The 11,318-nt window shown below is 41.0% G+C and overlaps 1 pseudogene; it reads right to left on the reverse strand.

Annotated features, from left to right (window-relative positions):
* Positions 1 to 2,295: 2,295 nt before the first annotated feature.
* On the reverse strand, positions 2,296 to 2,740 carry LOC100662571 (histone H3.3A-like; annotated as a pseudogene).
* Between the last annotated feature and the right edge of the window lie 8,578 nt (positions 2,741 to 11,318).

The raw sequence follows: 11,318 nt of genomic DNA on the forward strand, positions 1-11,318 counted from the left end.
CATTTTGCACAGTTCATTTTTAAACTCATTTATTTCCTCTTGCATTTTACTACAAGTGGCAGGGAGAAACCATGCAGTCCCTTTAAGATCTTGCTTAGAAATCTCATCAGCCAGATATCCAAGTTCATCATTTATAAGCTCTACCTTCCACCAAATATTTGAACATAATTCAGATGAGCTCTTTGTCACTGCATAAAAAGCATTGGCCTGCCTCCGTTTTTCAATCACATGTTCATTATTTTCTTTTTAAAGCCTCACCAGAAGCAAATTCAAAGTCTACATTTCTAGCAACATTTTGTTGCTGGCACCGTATGTTTTCTCTAAGGTAACAGAGACTTTATTGTTCTCCTCACTTCCTTCTGAGCCCTCACCAGAATTGCCTTTGATGTTGATAATTTTACCAACAGTCTCTTCAAGGGCAAACCTGTCTGCCATGGGTGACTCTGCTGGTATTTGAATACCGGTGGCATAGCTTCTAGCATAACAACAACATGCAAGCCCCACAGTGCGACAAACTGACAGATGCATGGGAGCAAGGCAATCCAGGCTTTTACTATCAGGCAACTTAAACAATCTGTTGCTGTTGTTAGGTGCCATCAACTCAGCTACTACTCACAGCAACCCTGTGTACAACAGAATGAAATATTGCCTGGTCCTGCACCATGCTCATAACCATTATGCTTGAGCCCATTGTTGCCGTCACTGTGTCAATCTGACTTGCTGAGGGTCTTCCTCTTTTTCTTTGACCCTCTACTTTACCAAGCATGATGTTCTTCTTCAGGGACTGATCCCTCCTGATAATATGTCCAAAGTATGAGAGACACGTCTCGCTATCCTGGCTTTTAAAGAGCATTCTGGTTGTACTTCTTCCAAGACAGATTTGTTCATTGTTTTGGCAATCCATGGCATATTCAATATTCTTCACCAACACCATAATTCAAAGGCGTCAATTCCTCTTCTATCTTCCTTATTCATTGTCCAGGTTTTGCATGCATATGAGGTGATTGAAAATACCACGACTTGGGTCAGGTGCACCTTAGTCTTCAAGGTGACATCTTTGCTTTTCAACATTTTAAAGAGGTCTTTTGCAGCAGATTTGCCCAACGCAGTGCCTCTTTTGATTTCTTCACTCCTGCTTCCATGGGTGCTGACTGTGGATCCAAGTAAAATGAAACCCTTGACAACTTCAATCTTTTCTGTTTATCATGATGTTGCTTATTGGTCCAGCTGTGAGGATTTTTGTTTTCTTTATGTTGAGGTATAATCCATACTGAAGGCTGTGGTCTTTGATCTTCATCAGTAAGCACTTGAAGTCCTCTTCACTTTCAGCAAGGAAGGTTCTGTCCTCTGCATAATGCAGGTTGTTAATTAGTCTTCCTCCAATCCTGATACCCTATTCTTCTTCATGTAGTCCAGCTTCTCAAATTATTTGTTCAGCACAGAAATTGAATAAGTATGGTAAAAGGATACAACCTGACTCACACTCTTCCTGATTTTAAAGCATGCAGTATCCCCTCGTTCTGTTCAAACGACTGCCTCTTGATCCATGTACAGGTTCCTCATAAGCACAATTAAGTGTTCTGGAATTCCCATTCTTTGCAATGTTAGCCATAATTTGTTATGATCTACACAGTTGAATGCCTTTGCATAGTCAATAAAACACAGGTAAACATCTTTCTGGTATTCTCTGCTTTCAGCCAGGATCCACCTGACATCATCAATGATATTCCTGGTTCCACCTCCTCTTCTGAATCCGGCTTGAATTCCTTTTTTTTTTTCTTTTTTATAGTTTAATGTATTTTAATAGCAAACTTATGGGAACAGCACAGACAGGCAACATTAAAAACCTGTACTTGCATGTAGGACAACTCAGAAAATTAGAGTGAATGGATGGGATATACTGTATGATAAAAACACTACAAACACCATTTAGTTGCCATCAATAAGAAATTTACTTGTTTTAAAAGAATCCAAATCCTAGCATTGTCCAGAAAAGCTTAACAGGCTTATTTATAATTGTTATAAAATTGAACTGCTTAAACTTGTTCACTGAAACATTTTGACTTAACATTAATGCTTTGTGTCCCCGCATTTATATTAAAAATCCACACACAAATGAAAATGGAAAAATTGCCAATACCTGATTTCTGTCCCCTATTTTTCCATTTACAATCATATACTTAGGTACCTTTTGACTCCATGGAAAAAAACTATCTAACGTTCAGAACTACCAATAACAAGAAGAGAATTTTTTTTTTTTTTAAAGAATAAAATGTTTCCCATTGTAGTGGATTCTTAAGCACATTCTCCAAGTATATGGCATGGTAGCTGGATGTCTTTTGGCATAATTGTCACATGTTTGGCATGGATAGCACACAGGTTGATGTCTTCAAAAAGGTCAACCAGGCACCCCTCACTTGCCTATTGCAAAGCACCAATAGCTGTGCTCTGGAAACACAGATCTGTTTTGAAGTCCTGAGCAATATCTTGCAGCAGGTCTTGGAAGGGAAGTTTGTGAATCGGAAGTTCAGTGGATTTCCGATAACGGCTGATTTCCAGGAGTGCCACGGTACCAGGCCTACGATGATGAGGTCTCTTCATCCCTCAGGTAGAGGGCGCACTCTTGCAAGTGGCTTTTGCGGCCACTTGCTTACTGGGTTCTTTACCACTGGCTGATTTGTGGTCAGTCTGCTTTGTACGAGCCATGGTATAGAGACCTCCTCACTTATCCCCCCTTCACCTCTGGCTGGCGCTTGGAGAGCTAGAGGTGGCACTGGAGTTAGAGAGTGACGGCGGAGCAGCAGCGGCTGCAACACACCCCGGCTTGAATTTCTGGCAATTCCCTGTCAATATACTGCTGCAGCCACTTTTGAGTGATCTCCAGGAAAATTTTACTTCGTGTTATATTATTGATATTGTTCAATAATTTCCACCTTTGGTTGGATTACCTTTCTTGGGAATAGGCATAAATATGGATCTCTTCCGGTTGGTTGGCCAGGTAGCTGTCTTCAATTTGTCATTCCCGGCATAGTAGACCACGTGATTGTCCAATTCAGAATGGCCAATACCAATCCATTTTAGCTCACTAATGCCTAGGATATCAATGTTTATGCATTCTATTTCATTTTTGACGATTTCCAATTTTCCTAGATTCATACTTTGTACATTCCACATTTCGATTATTAATGGACGTTTGCAGCAGTTTCTTCTCATTTTGAGTCATGCCACATCAGCAAATGGAGGCCCCAAAAGCTTGACTCCCTCCACATCATTAATATTGACTCCACTTTGAGGATGCAGCTTTTTCCCAGTCGTCTTTTGAGTGCCTTCCAACCTGAGGGGCTCATCTTCCGGCACTACATCCGACAATGTTCCACTGCTATTCATATGGTTTTCACTGGCTAACTCTTTTCTGAAGTAGGTCACCAGACCCTTCTTCCTAACCTGTCTTAATCTGGAAGCTCAGCTGAAACGTGTTTGCCATGGATGACACTGCTCATGTTTGAATACCAACGGCATAGCTTCCAGCATCACAGCAGCATGCAAGCCCCCGGAGTATGACAAATGCATGGGGGCAAGGCAGTCTAGGCTTTTACTATTAGGCAATTTAAAGCTCCTCCAGCTGTTACCCATTACCCAATTCTAAAAACACTTACCTCCTCATTGTAGATATTTGCTAGAGCATCACTCCCATTTCTCAGTACCAAATTCTGCCTTAGGCATCTAGTGCTGCTATAACAGAAATAGCACAAGTGGATGGCTTTAATAAGCAGAAATTTATTTTTTTACAGTTTAGGAGGCTAAAAGTCTTGAATTCAAGGTGCCGGCTCTAGGGGAATGATTTCTCTCTCTGTCAGCTCTGGAGGAAAGTCCTTATCTCTTCCGAACTTCTGCTCCTGGACAATCTTCACGTGCTTGGCATCTGTCTTGGCCGTATTTCCTTGCTAGCTTACATTTAATCTCCTTTATATAGGGTCGCTATGAGTCAGAATCGACTTGACGGCACTGGGTTTGGTTTTTGGTTTTATATCTCAAAAGAGGTTGCCTCAAGATACCCTCTATACTCATCCTGCCTTATTAACGTAACAAAGACAACTCATTCCCTAATGGGGCTATAACCACAAGCATAGAGGATTTACAACATATATTTTTGGGGGACATAGTTCAATCTACAACACCTACTCTCTTCATGTCTTCTGTATTGAATCTTGATCTCTGTCACATGGATGTTACACAGCATAGCAATAGGTTGATGGATTTTGAAGTGAAAAACAAAAAGATAAAGCCACCTACTATTCAATGATGCAATATTTTACAGAACAGCATACCAAAAACAGGTGCCAGCTTCCAGTGGTGTGATGTGTACAGGCGCCATCTAAAAAATGATTTAAAATTGTTCCTCTGAAAGGGGCCTGTTTATGTTTTCCATAAAGGACAGAGCTAAAAAGGAAACAGATTTTTCTACTGAGAATATGCCAGCAAAGGATTTTACAGAAATTCAGGACATTTTTATTCCACACTAGAGATGCATCTTCCCTGGATCTTTTAACTGTAGCTCAAGTTACAAGAATCTGAAAACCAGGAACTCAGAAGTTCTTTGAGCATTGGAGGATTGGGAAGTTCTTCATCAATAAGTAAATCAATGAATCCATCCATCCAAACATCTATCCCAAAGTAATATTAGACATGTGTTTTGGTTAGGCAGTGCCCAAGCTCCCTAGGAAATACAGAGAATTAAGCCTTTGAGAAGCCCACAGAAGAACCCAAGGGGATAAGCCATCCACTCAATACCTTGTAGGACAAAAAGAAAAAGTCGACCCACTGAAAGATTTATCTCTAATCTGTGAACTTGTAGTTCCTGAGATCTGAATAATTTTTAAAAAGAGGTTTCGGGAAGATTCTTAGGTGGATTTTTCCTCCTGGTACAGAAAGCTGTTTTTTATTTTGCCCTGTCCTTTGTAGAAAAAGCAAAGAGGCCAGAATCCTGAATACATTTGTGTGCCTTGCCCATTTGGAGCCTTCTGCCTGGAATGCCTTTCTTTAGTTTGACAAATGCCTTCTTGCCCTTCAAGTTGGGTCAGATGGCTCTCCTCTGTGATTTCTTACCCAACCCTGAGGTAGAGCCAATTGCTCTGTCTTCTGTGTTCTCATTCTGTGATTCTTACTACTATAATGTAATGATTTTATTATCGTCTCTCTTCCCGTTGACCTTATTTGATTCAGCGATACCTGAATGAACAGTGGACACCAGTCAGTGCTATGGTACTTAGTAGTGTGTCTAGGAAAGCCTTCCAGAAGAGATGAGATCTAAGCTTTGTTGTGACATATAAATAAGACAGAGAAAGACGGAGGGGAAGGGAGTGTTCCAGCCAAGGAAAACATCATGAACTAGGCATGGAATAGGCATTGGTGGTTCAGTGGTAGAATTCTCTTCTTGCATGCAGGAGGCCCAGGTTTAACTACCAGCCAACGCACCTCATGTGCAGCCACCACCCATTGGTTAGTGGCAGGTTGTGTGTTGCTATGATGCTGAACAGGTTTCAGCAGAGCTTCCAGACTAAGACCGACTAAGAAGAAAGGCTTTGTGATCTACTTCTAAAAATCAGTCACTGAAAACCCTATGGATCACAATGGTTTGATCTATAACCGATCATGGGGATGGCGCAGGACTAGGCAGCATTTCGTTCTGTTGTGCATGAGGTTGCCATGAGTTGGGGGCTGGCTTGATGACAGCTGACAATAAGGCACAGAATCAGAAAGTGTAGGGCCTGTGTGGATAAAGGTAGAGAGACATGGAGGTGGGAGATGAAGCTGAGAAGTTATATTAGAACATTACTGGGACGGGTCTTAAAGTAAAGTCAAGAAAGTTTGGAATTCTTCCTACAAACATTAGGGAGCTGTTGACGGTTTTTGAGCAAGACAACTTGGTTTAATTCAAGTTCTTAAAATTGAGATGCCGGGGCCTAAGAGGTCCAGCTGGTGACTGGACCTTGTGGTCTGATGGCAGAGATGTCAGAACAACCAGTGTTCCTCCAAGTTGTTTACTCCCTAAGAATCTGGCTCCTTGTGTCCTCAAATGCCCTTTCCAAAGGCTTTCATCACCAACAAAAAAATTGGCTGAAATGTCACCAGACCTTGCTGCAGCCTGCTTTGAAAATTCTGCTTCATCCTCTGTCCTAGGCCTCCTCATCCTCTCAGGTCCTCACAGCAGTTAGAGGTCTTGCTAGGCCCACTTGGACTCACTAGCATGTGCTCACTGGGCAGTGAGGTGCAGCGGGAAGAGCACTCCACTGGGGATCAAGACGCCTGATGTTCCAGGTATCTCTTGCCCATAATAAAACATCCCAACCTTAGTAGCTCAAAACAGTAACTACCGTTTTATTATTATCTCTCTCATTACTGGCAGTTGACTGAACTCAGTTAGGCAATTTTTGCTTGTGATCTCTCATTCTGTTATAGTCAGCTGGTGATAGGGCTGGAATCATTTGAAGGTTCTTTCTCTCACATGTTTGGTACCTGAGCTGGGAAGACTTAAACATCTGGTGGCTGAAACAGCTGGAGCTGCATTTTCTCATGCGCTTCTCAGTATCTTCTCACAGCAAAGTCTGTAATTACTAGTTTGTCCTTCCGTGAACCTCAGAGCATGATTTACCTTGAAGCTGGTGAAGGGAATCTTCAAGGCCCCTCATTTGCATGAACCATTTCCAAGGCATTCCTTACTGCATAAAGTGCCAATCCAAACCAGTTGCCATAGAATACTTTCTGACTCATGGCGACCCCAAGTGTGTCAGAGTAGTACTGTACTCCATAGGGCTTTCAATGGCTGATGTTTTGGAAGCAGATTGCTAGGTCTTTCTTTCAAGGTGCCTCATTAGAGATTTCTTTTTTTTTTTTTCCCTCACAATCTTTCTTGCATAGGCAGCTGGATTATTGCCCCAGAAATTCAGCTGTCAGGATGGCACTCCAAAATTTGCTCAAAGAACCGTAAAATTGCCTACCTGGGCCGCCAAGTCAAATGCCTTCAGGGCTAGGCAGATAATATGTGGGTATAAAGTGGCCTAGAGTAGCAAAAAGTATGCATTGAGGTCTTTAGTGAATTAAAGAATGCCCTAAAAGTATTTGCATTCATTTTTTTTTTTTTTTTAGCAGTTGGATACTAGACAAGCAATTGCTGTGGATCAGACTCAGCCTGCAGGAGGTCATGATTCTGTGACCTTGAGCTAGAGGTAAGAAGCTGAAAAGAGTATTCCCAGGTAGAAGGAACACAAAACCCAAAAAACCAAACTCATTGCTGTTGAGTCAATTCCCACTCATAGTGATCCTACAGGACAGAGTATAACCACCCCATAGTGTTTCCAAGCAGTGGCTGGTGGATTCGAGCTGCAGAGCTTTTGGTTAGCAGTTGAGCTCTTAACCACTGTGCCACCATGTAAATACCCTGAGCCAGGAAAGAGCATGGCACATTCTAGTGTGGGTGGAGCTTAGTGAATAAGGAGTGAGTGTTAGGAGACGAAGTTGGAGAGATAGGAAGGGGGCTAGATCATGTGAAACTTTGCGGGCCAAAGCAAGGAGTCTGCATTGAATTTTAAAAGCAATGTAAAGTTATTGGAGGGTTTTAAAGCACAACACTGATATTTAAAAAGAACCTGAGGAGACCAATTGGAAGGCTATTGCAATTATCCAGATAAGAGATGATGGTGGCTTGGATTAAGATGGCAGACAAATGGACTGACTCAGGACATCTTTTGAGGATGGAATTGACAAGACTTACTGAAGGACTGGATATGGAAGTGAGGGGCAGTGAATAATCGAGGTGAACAGTTTTTGGCTGAGCAATTGGAGGGACAGTGGTGGTTTTATTAAAATAGGAGAGACTGAAGGAAGAATAGGCTTGAGTGCAAAAAGAATTTTGGTTTGGGGCATGCGCGAGTTGAGATGGCTATTAACTATCAATAGGGGATATATAAGACAATTTAATATATAAACTAGAAGGTTAGGAGAAGCCTGAATTGTAGAAAGAAATTTGGGTCCTGTGGCATAATTGGCAATCTGCCTTTCAATATCCATTTGCCCCATTTTCTTAGTAATAAGAACACTCAGATAATAGATTACATTTCTCAGCCTCACTTGTGGCTATGGGACTTAGTTACAGTTAATAAAGCATAATGACAGGGAAATCTCCTTAAACAGATGGGGTTTACTTTCTTTCCCCTTCCTTCATCTGTTTGAAATGTGGCTTTGATGGCTGATGCCTTAGTAGTCATCTTGGGTAAGGAGGATAAGGGTCATATCTTAGAGATGGTGAAGTAAAAAGATGGAGAAAGCCTGCTTCTCTGAAAACTGTGTTGCCTCGATACCAGCCATGGATGTCTATATCTCAAATTCTTTTATATAGAAGAAAAAGAAACTTTTTATCTCTTCTGGAGCCCTGGTGATGCAGTGGTTAATCTCTGGGCTGCTAACTGAAAGGTCGGCAGTTCGAACCCACCAGCAGCTCTGTGGGAGAAAGATATGGGGGTCTGTTTCCATAAAGATTACAGCCTTGAAAACTTTATTTTTTCTATTTTATTTCTAAAATTAACCTACAGTAAAATTGACCTTATTGGGAGTGTAAAGTTCTAAGAATTTTAACACACATGTAGACTTGTGTAACCATAATTAGGATACAGAACTGCTCCTTTACCCCAAAAACCTCCCCTGTGCTATCTCATTGTAGCCACACTCCCACTGCACAATTAACTTGTCTAGAAACCATGATCTGTTTTCCATCACTCTAGTTTTGCCTTTTGGAGAATGTCATATGAATAGAATCATACAGTACATAACCTTTTGGGACTGACTACTTTCACTTAGCAAAATGCATTTAACATTCATCCATGTTTCTGTGGCAGTCAATAGTTTGTCCCTTTTTATTACTGAGTAGTATTCCACTGTATGGATGTACTACAGCTTGGTTTTCCACTCAAATGCTGAAGGACATTTGAGTTGTTTCCAGGTTTTCATGACTATGAATAGAGGTACTGGAAACATCTGTGTGAAGATTTTTTTTTACAAGGCTTAGTCTTTAATTTCTGTGGGGTAAATTATCTTGGAGTGGGATTGCTGGCTCATGTGGTAAGTGTATATTTTAAATTTACAGGAAGCTGTCAGGCTGTTTTCTGGAGCGTCTGTACCATTTTATATTCCTGCTAGCAATGCATGAGGGATTCATTTGCTCTGCACCCTTGTCAGCACTTGGTATTATCAGGATATTTTGTTCTAGCTATTTTAATAGGTGTGTAGTGAGACTGCATTACAGTTTTATTTGCATTTCTTTCATAGCTAACAGGTCGAATATCTTTCCGTGTGTTTATTTTCCATCCATTTATCTTCTTTAGTGAAATATCTATTCATGTCTTTTGCCCATTTTTAAATTGGGTTGTTTGTTTTTTTACTGTTGAGTTTTGAGAGTTCTTTATATATTTTGGATTCAAGTTCTTTGCCGGATATATGATTTGCAGATATTTTCTTCCAGTCTATAAATTGCCTTTTTGTTCCCTTGATAGTGCCTTTTGCAGAGCCAAAGTTTTTAACTGAAGTCCAATTTTTATTTCATGAATCATACTTTTAGTTTTTATTTCTACCTTTTTATTTTTCAGGTCTCTGTGACTCAGGAGACAAACCAAATTTTGATTTGACACGTCACCAGCACATAAACAATATTTAAAGGCATGGAATTGAATGAGATCCCCTAGGGAAATGATGTACCTTGCAGTACTAGGCCGCAGTTGGGGTTTTTCCCATCTCCCAAAGTGGAACTTTCCTCCCATATCTTAACATGAATTTTGAAGAAGGATGTAGAGGGGACATTGGTTACCCTGTCAGAGAACGTTAGCATCAGTACCCAAAGAGATGCTAACACTTTGGGCCAGGAGAACCATTCCTGGCTTGTTCTTTGTCTTCATTTAATCATTCCACAACTGTTATTGAGTACCCACTGTTGTTGTTTTTAGGTACTGTCGAGTCGGTTCTGACTAATAGCGACCCCATGCACAACAGAACAAAACACTGCCCAGTCCAGTGTCATCCTTACAATCGTTGTTATGCTTGATCTCATTGTTGCAGCCACTGTGTCAATCCACATCGTTGAGGGTTTTTCTCTTTTCCGCTGACCCTGTACTCTGCCAAACATGATGTCCTTCTCCAGGGACTCATACTTCCTGACAACATGTCCAAAGTATGTAAGACACAGTCTTGCCATCCTTGCTTCTAAGGAGCATTCTGGTTGCTCTTCTTCTAAAACAGATTTGTTCGTTCTTTTGGCAGCCCATGGTATGTTCAACATTCTTCACCAACACCACAATTCAAAGGCATCAGCTCTTCTTCAGTCTTCCTTATTCATTGTCCAGCTTTCCCATGCATATGATGTGATTGAAAATACCATGGCTTGGGTCAGGCGCACCTTAGTCTTCAGGGTGACATCTTTGCTCTTCAACACTTTGAAGAGGTCCTTTGCAGCAGATTTGCCCAATGCAATGCATCTTTTGATTTCATGACTGCTGCTTCCGTGGCTGTTGATTGTGGATCCAAGTAAAATGAAATCCTTGACAACTTCAATCGTTTCTCCGTCTGTCATGATGTTGCTCATTGGTCCAGTTGTGAGGATTTTTGTTTTCTTTATGTTGAGGTGCAATCCATACTGAAGGCTGTGGTCTTTGATCTTCATTAGTAAGTGCTTCAAGTCCTCTTTACTTTCAGCAAGCAAGGTTGTGTCATCTGCATAACGCAGGTTGTTAATGAGTCTTCCTCCAATCTTGATGCCCCGCTCTTCTTCCTATAGTCCAGCTTCTTGTATTATTTGTTCAGCATACAGATTAAATAGGTATGGTGAAAGAATACAACCCTGACGCACACCTTTCCTGACTTTAAAACAATCAATATCCCCTTGTTCTGTCCGAACAACTGCCTCTTGATTTATGTAAAGGTTCCTCATGAGCACAATTAAGTGTTCTGGGATTCCCATTCTTTGCAGTGTTATCCATAGTTTGTTATGATCCACACAGTCGAATGCCTTTGTATAGTCAATAAAACACAGGTAAACATCCTTCTGGTATTCTCTGCTTTCAGCCAGGATCCATCTGACATCAGCGATGATATCCCTGGTTCCACATCCTCTTCTGAAACCAGCCTGAATTTCTGGCAGTTCCCTGTTGATATACTGCTGTAGCCATTTTTGAGTGATCTTCAGCAAAATTTTGCTTGCGTGTGATATTAATGATATTGTTCTATAATTTCCACATTCGGCTGGATCACCTTTCTTGGGAATAGGCATAAATATG

The sequence above is a fragment of the Loxodonta africana genome, chromosome 12 (genome assembly GCF_030014295.1).
Source record: "Loxodonta africana isolate mLoxAfr1 chromosome 12, mLoxAfr1.hap2, whole genome shotgun sequence".
Lineage (NCBI taxonomy): Eukaryota > Metazoa > Chordata > Mammalia > Proboscidea > Elephantidae > Loxodonta > Loxodonta africana.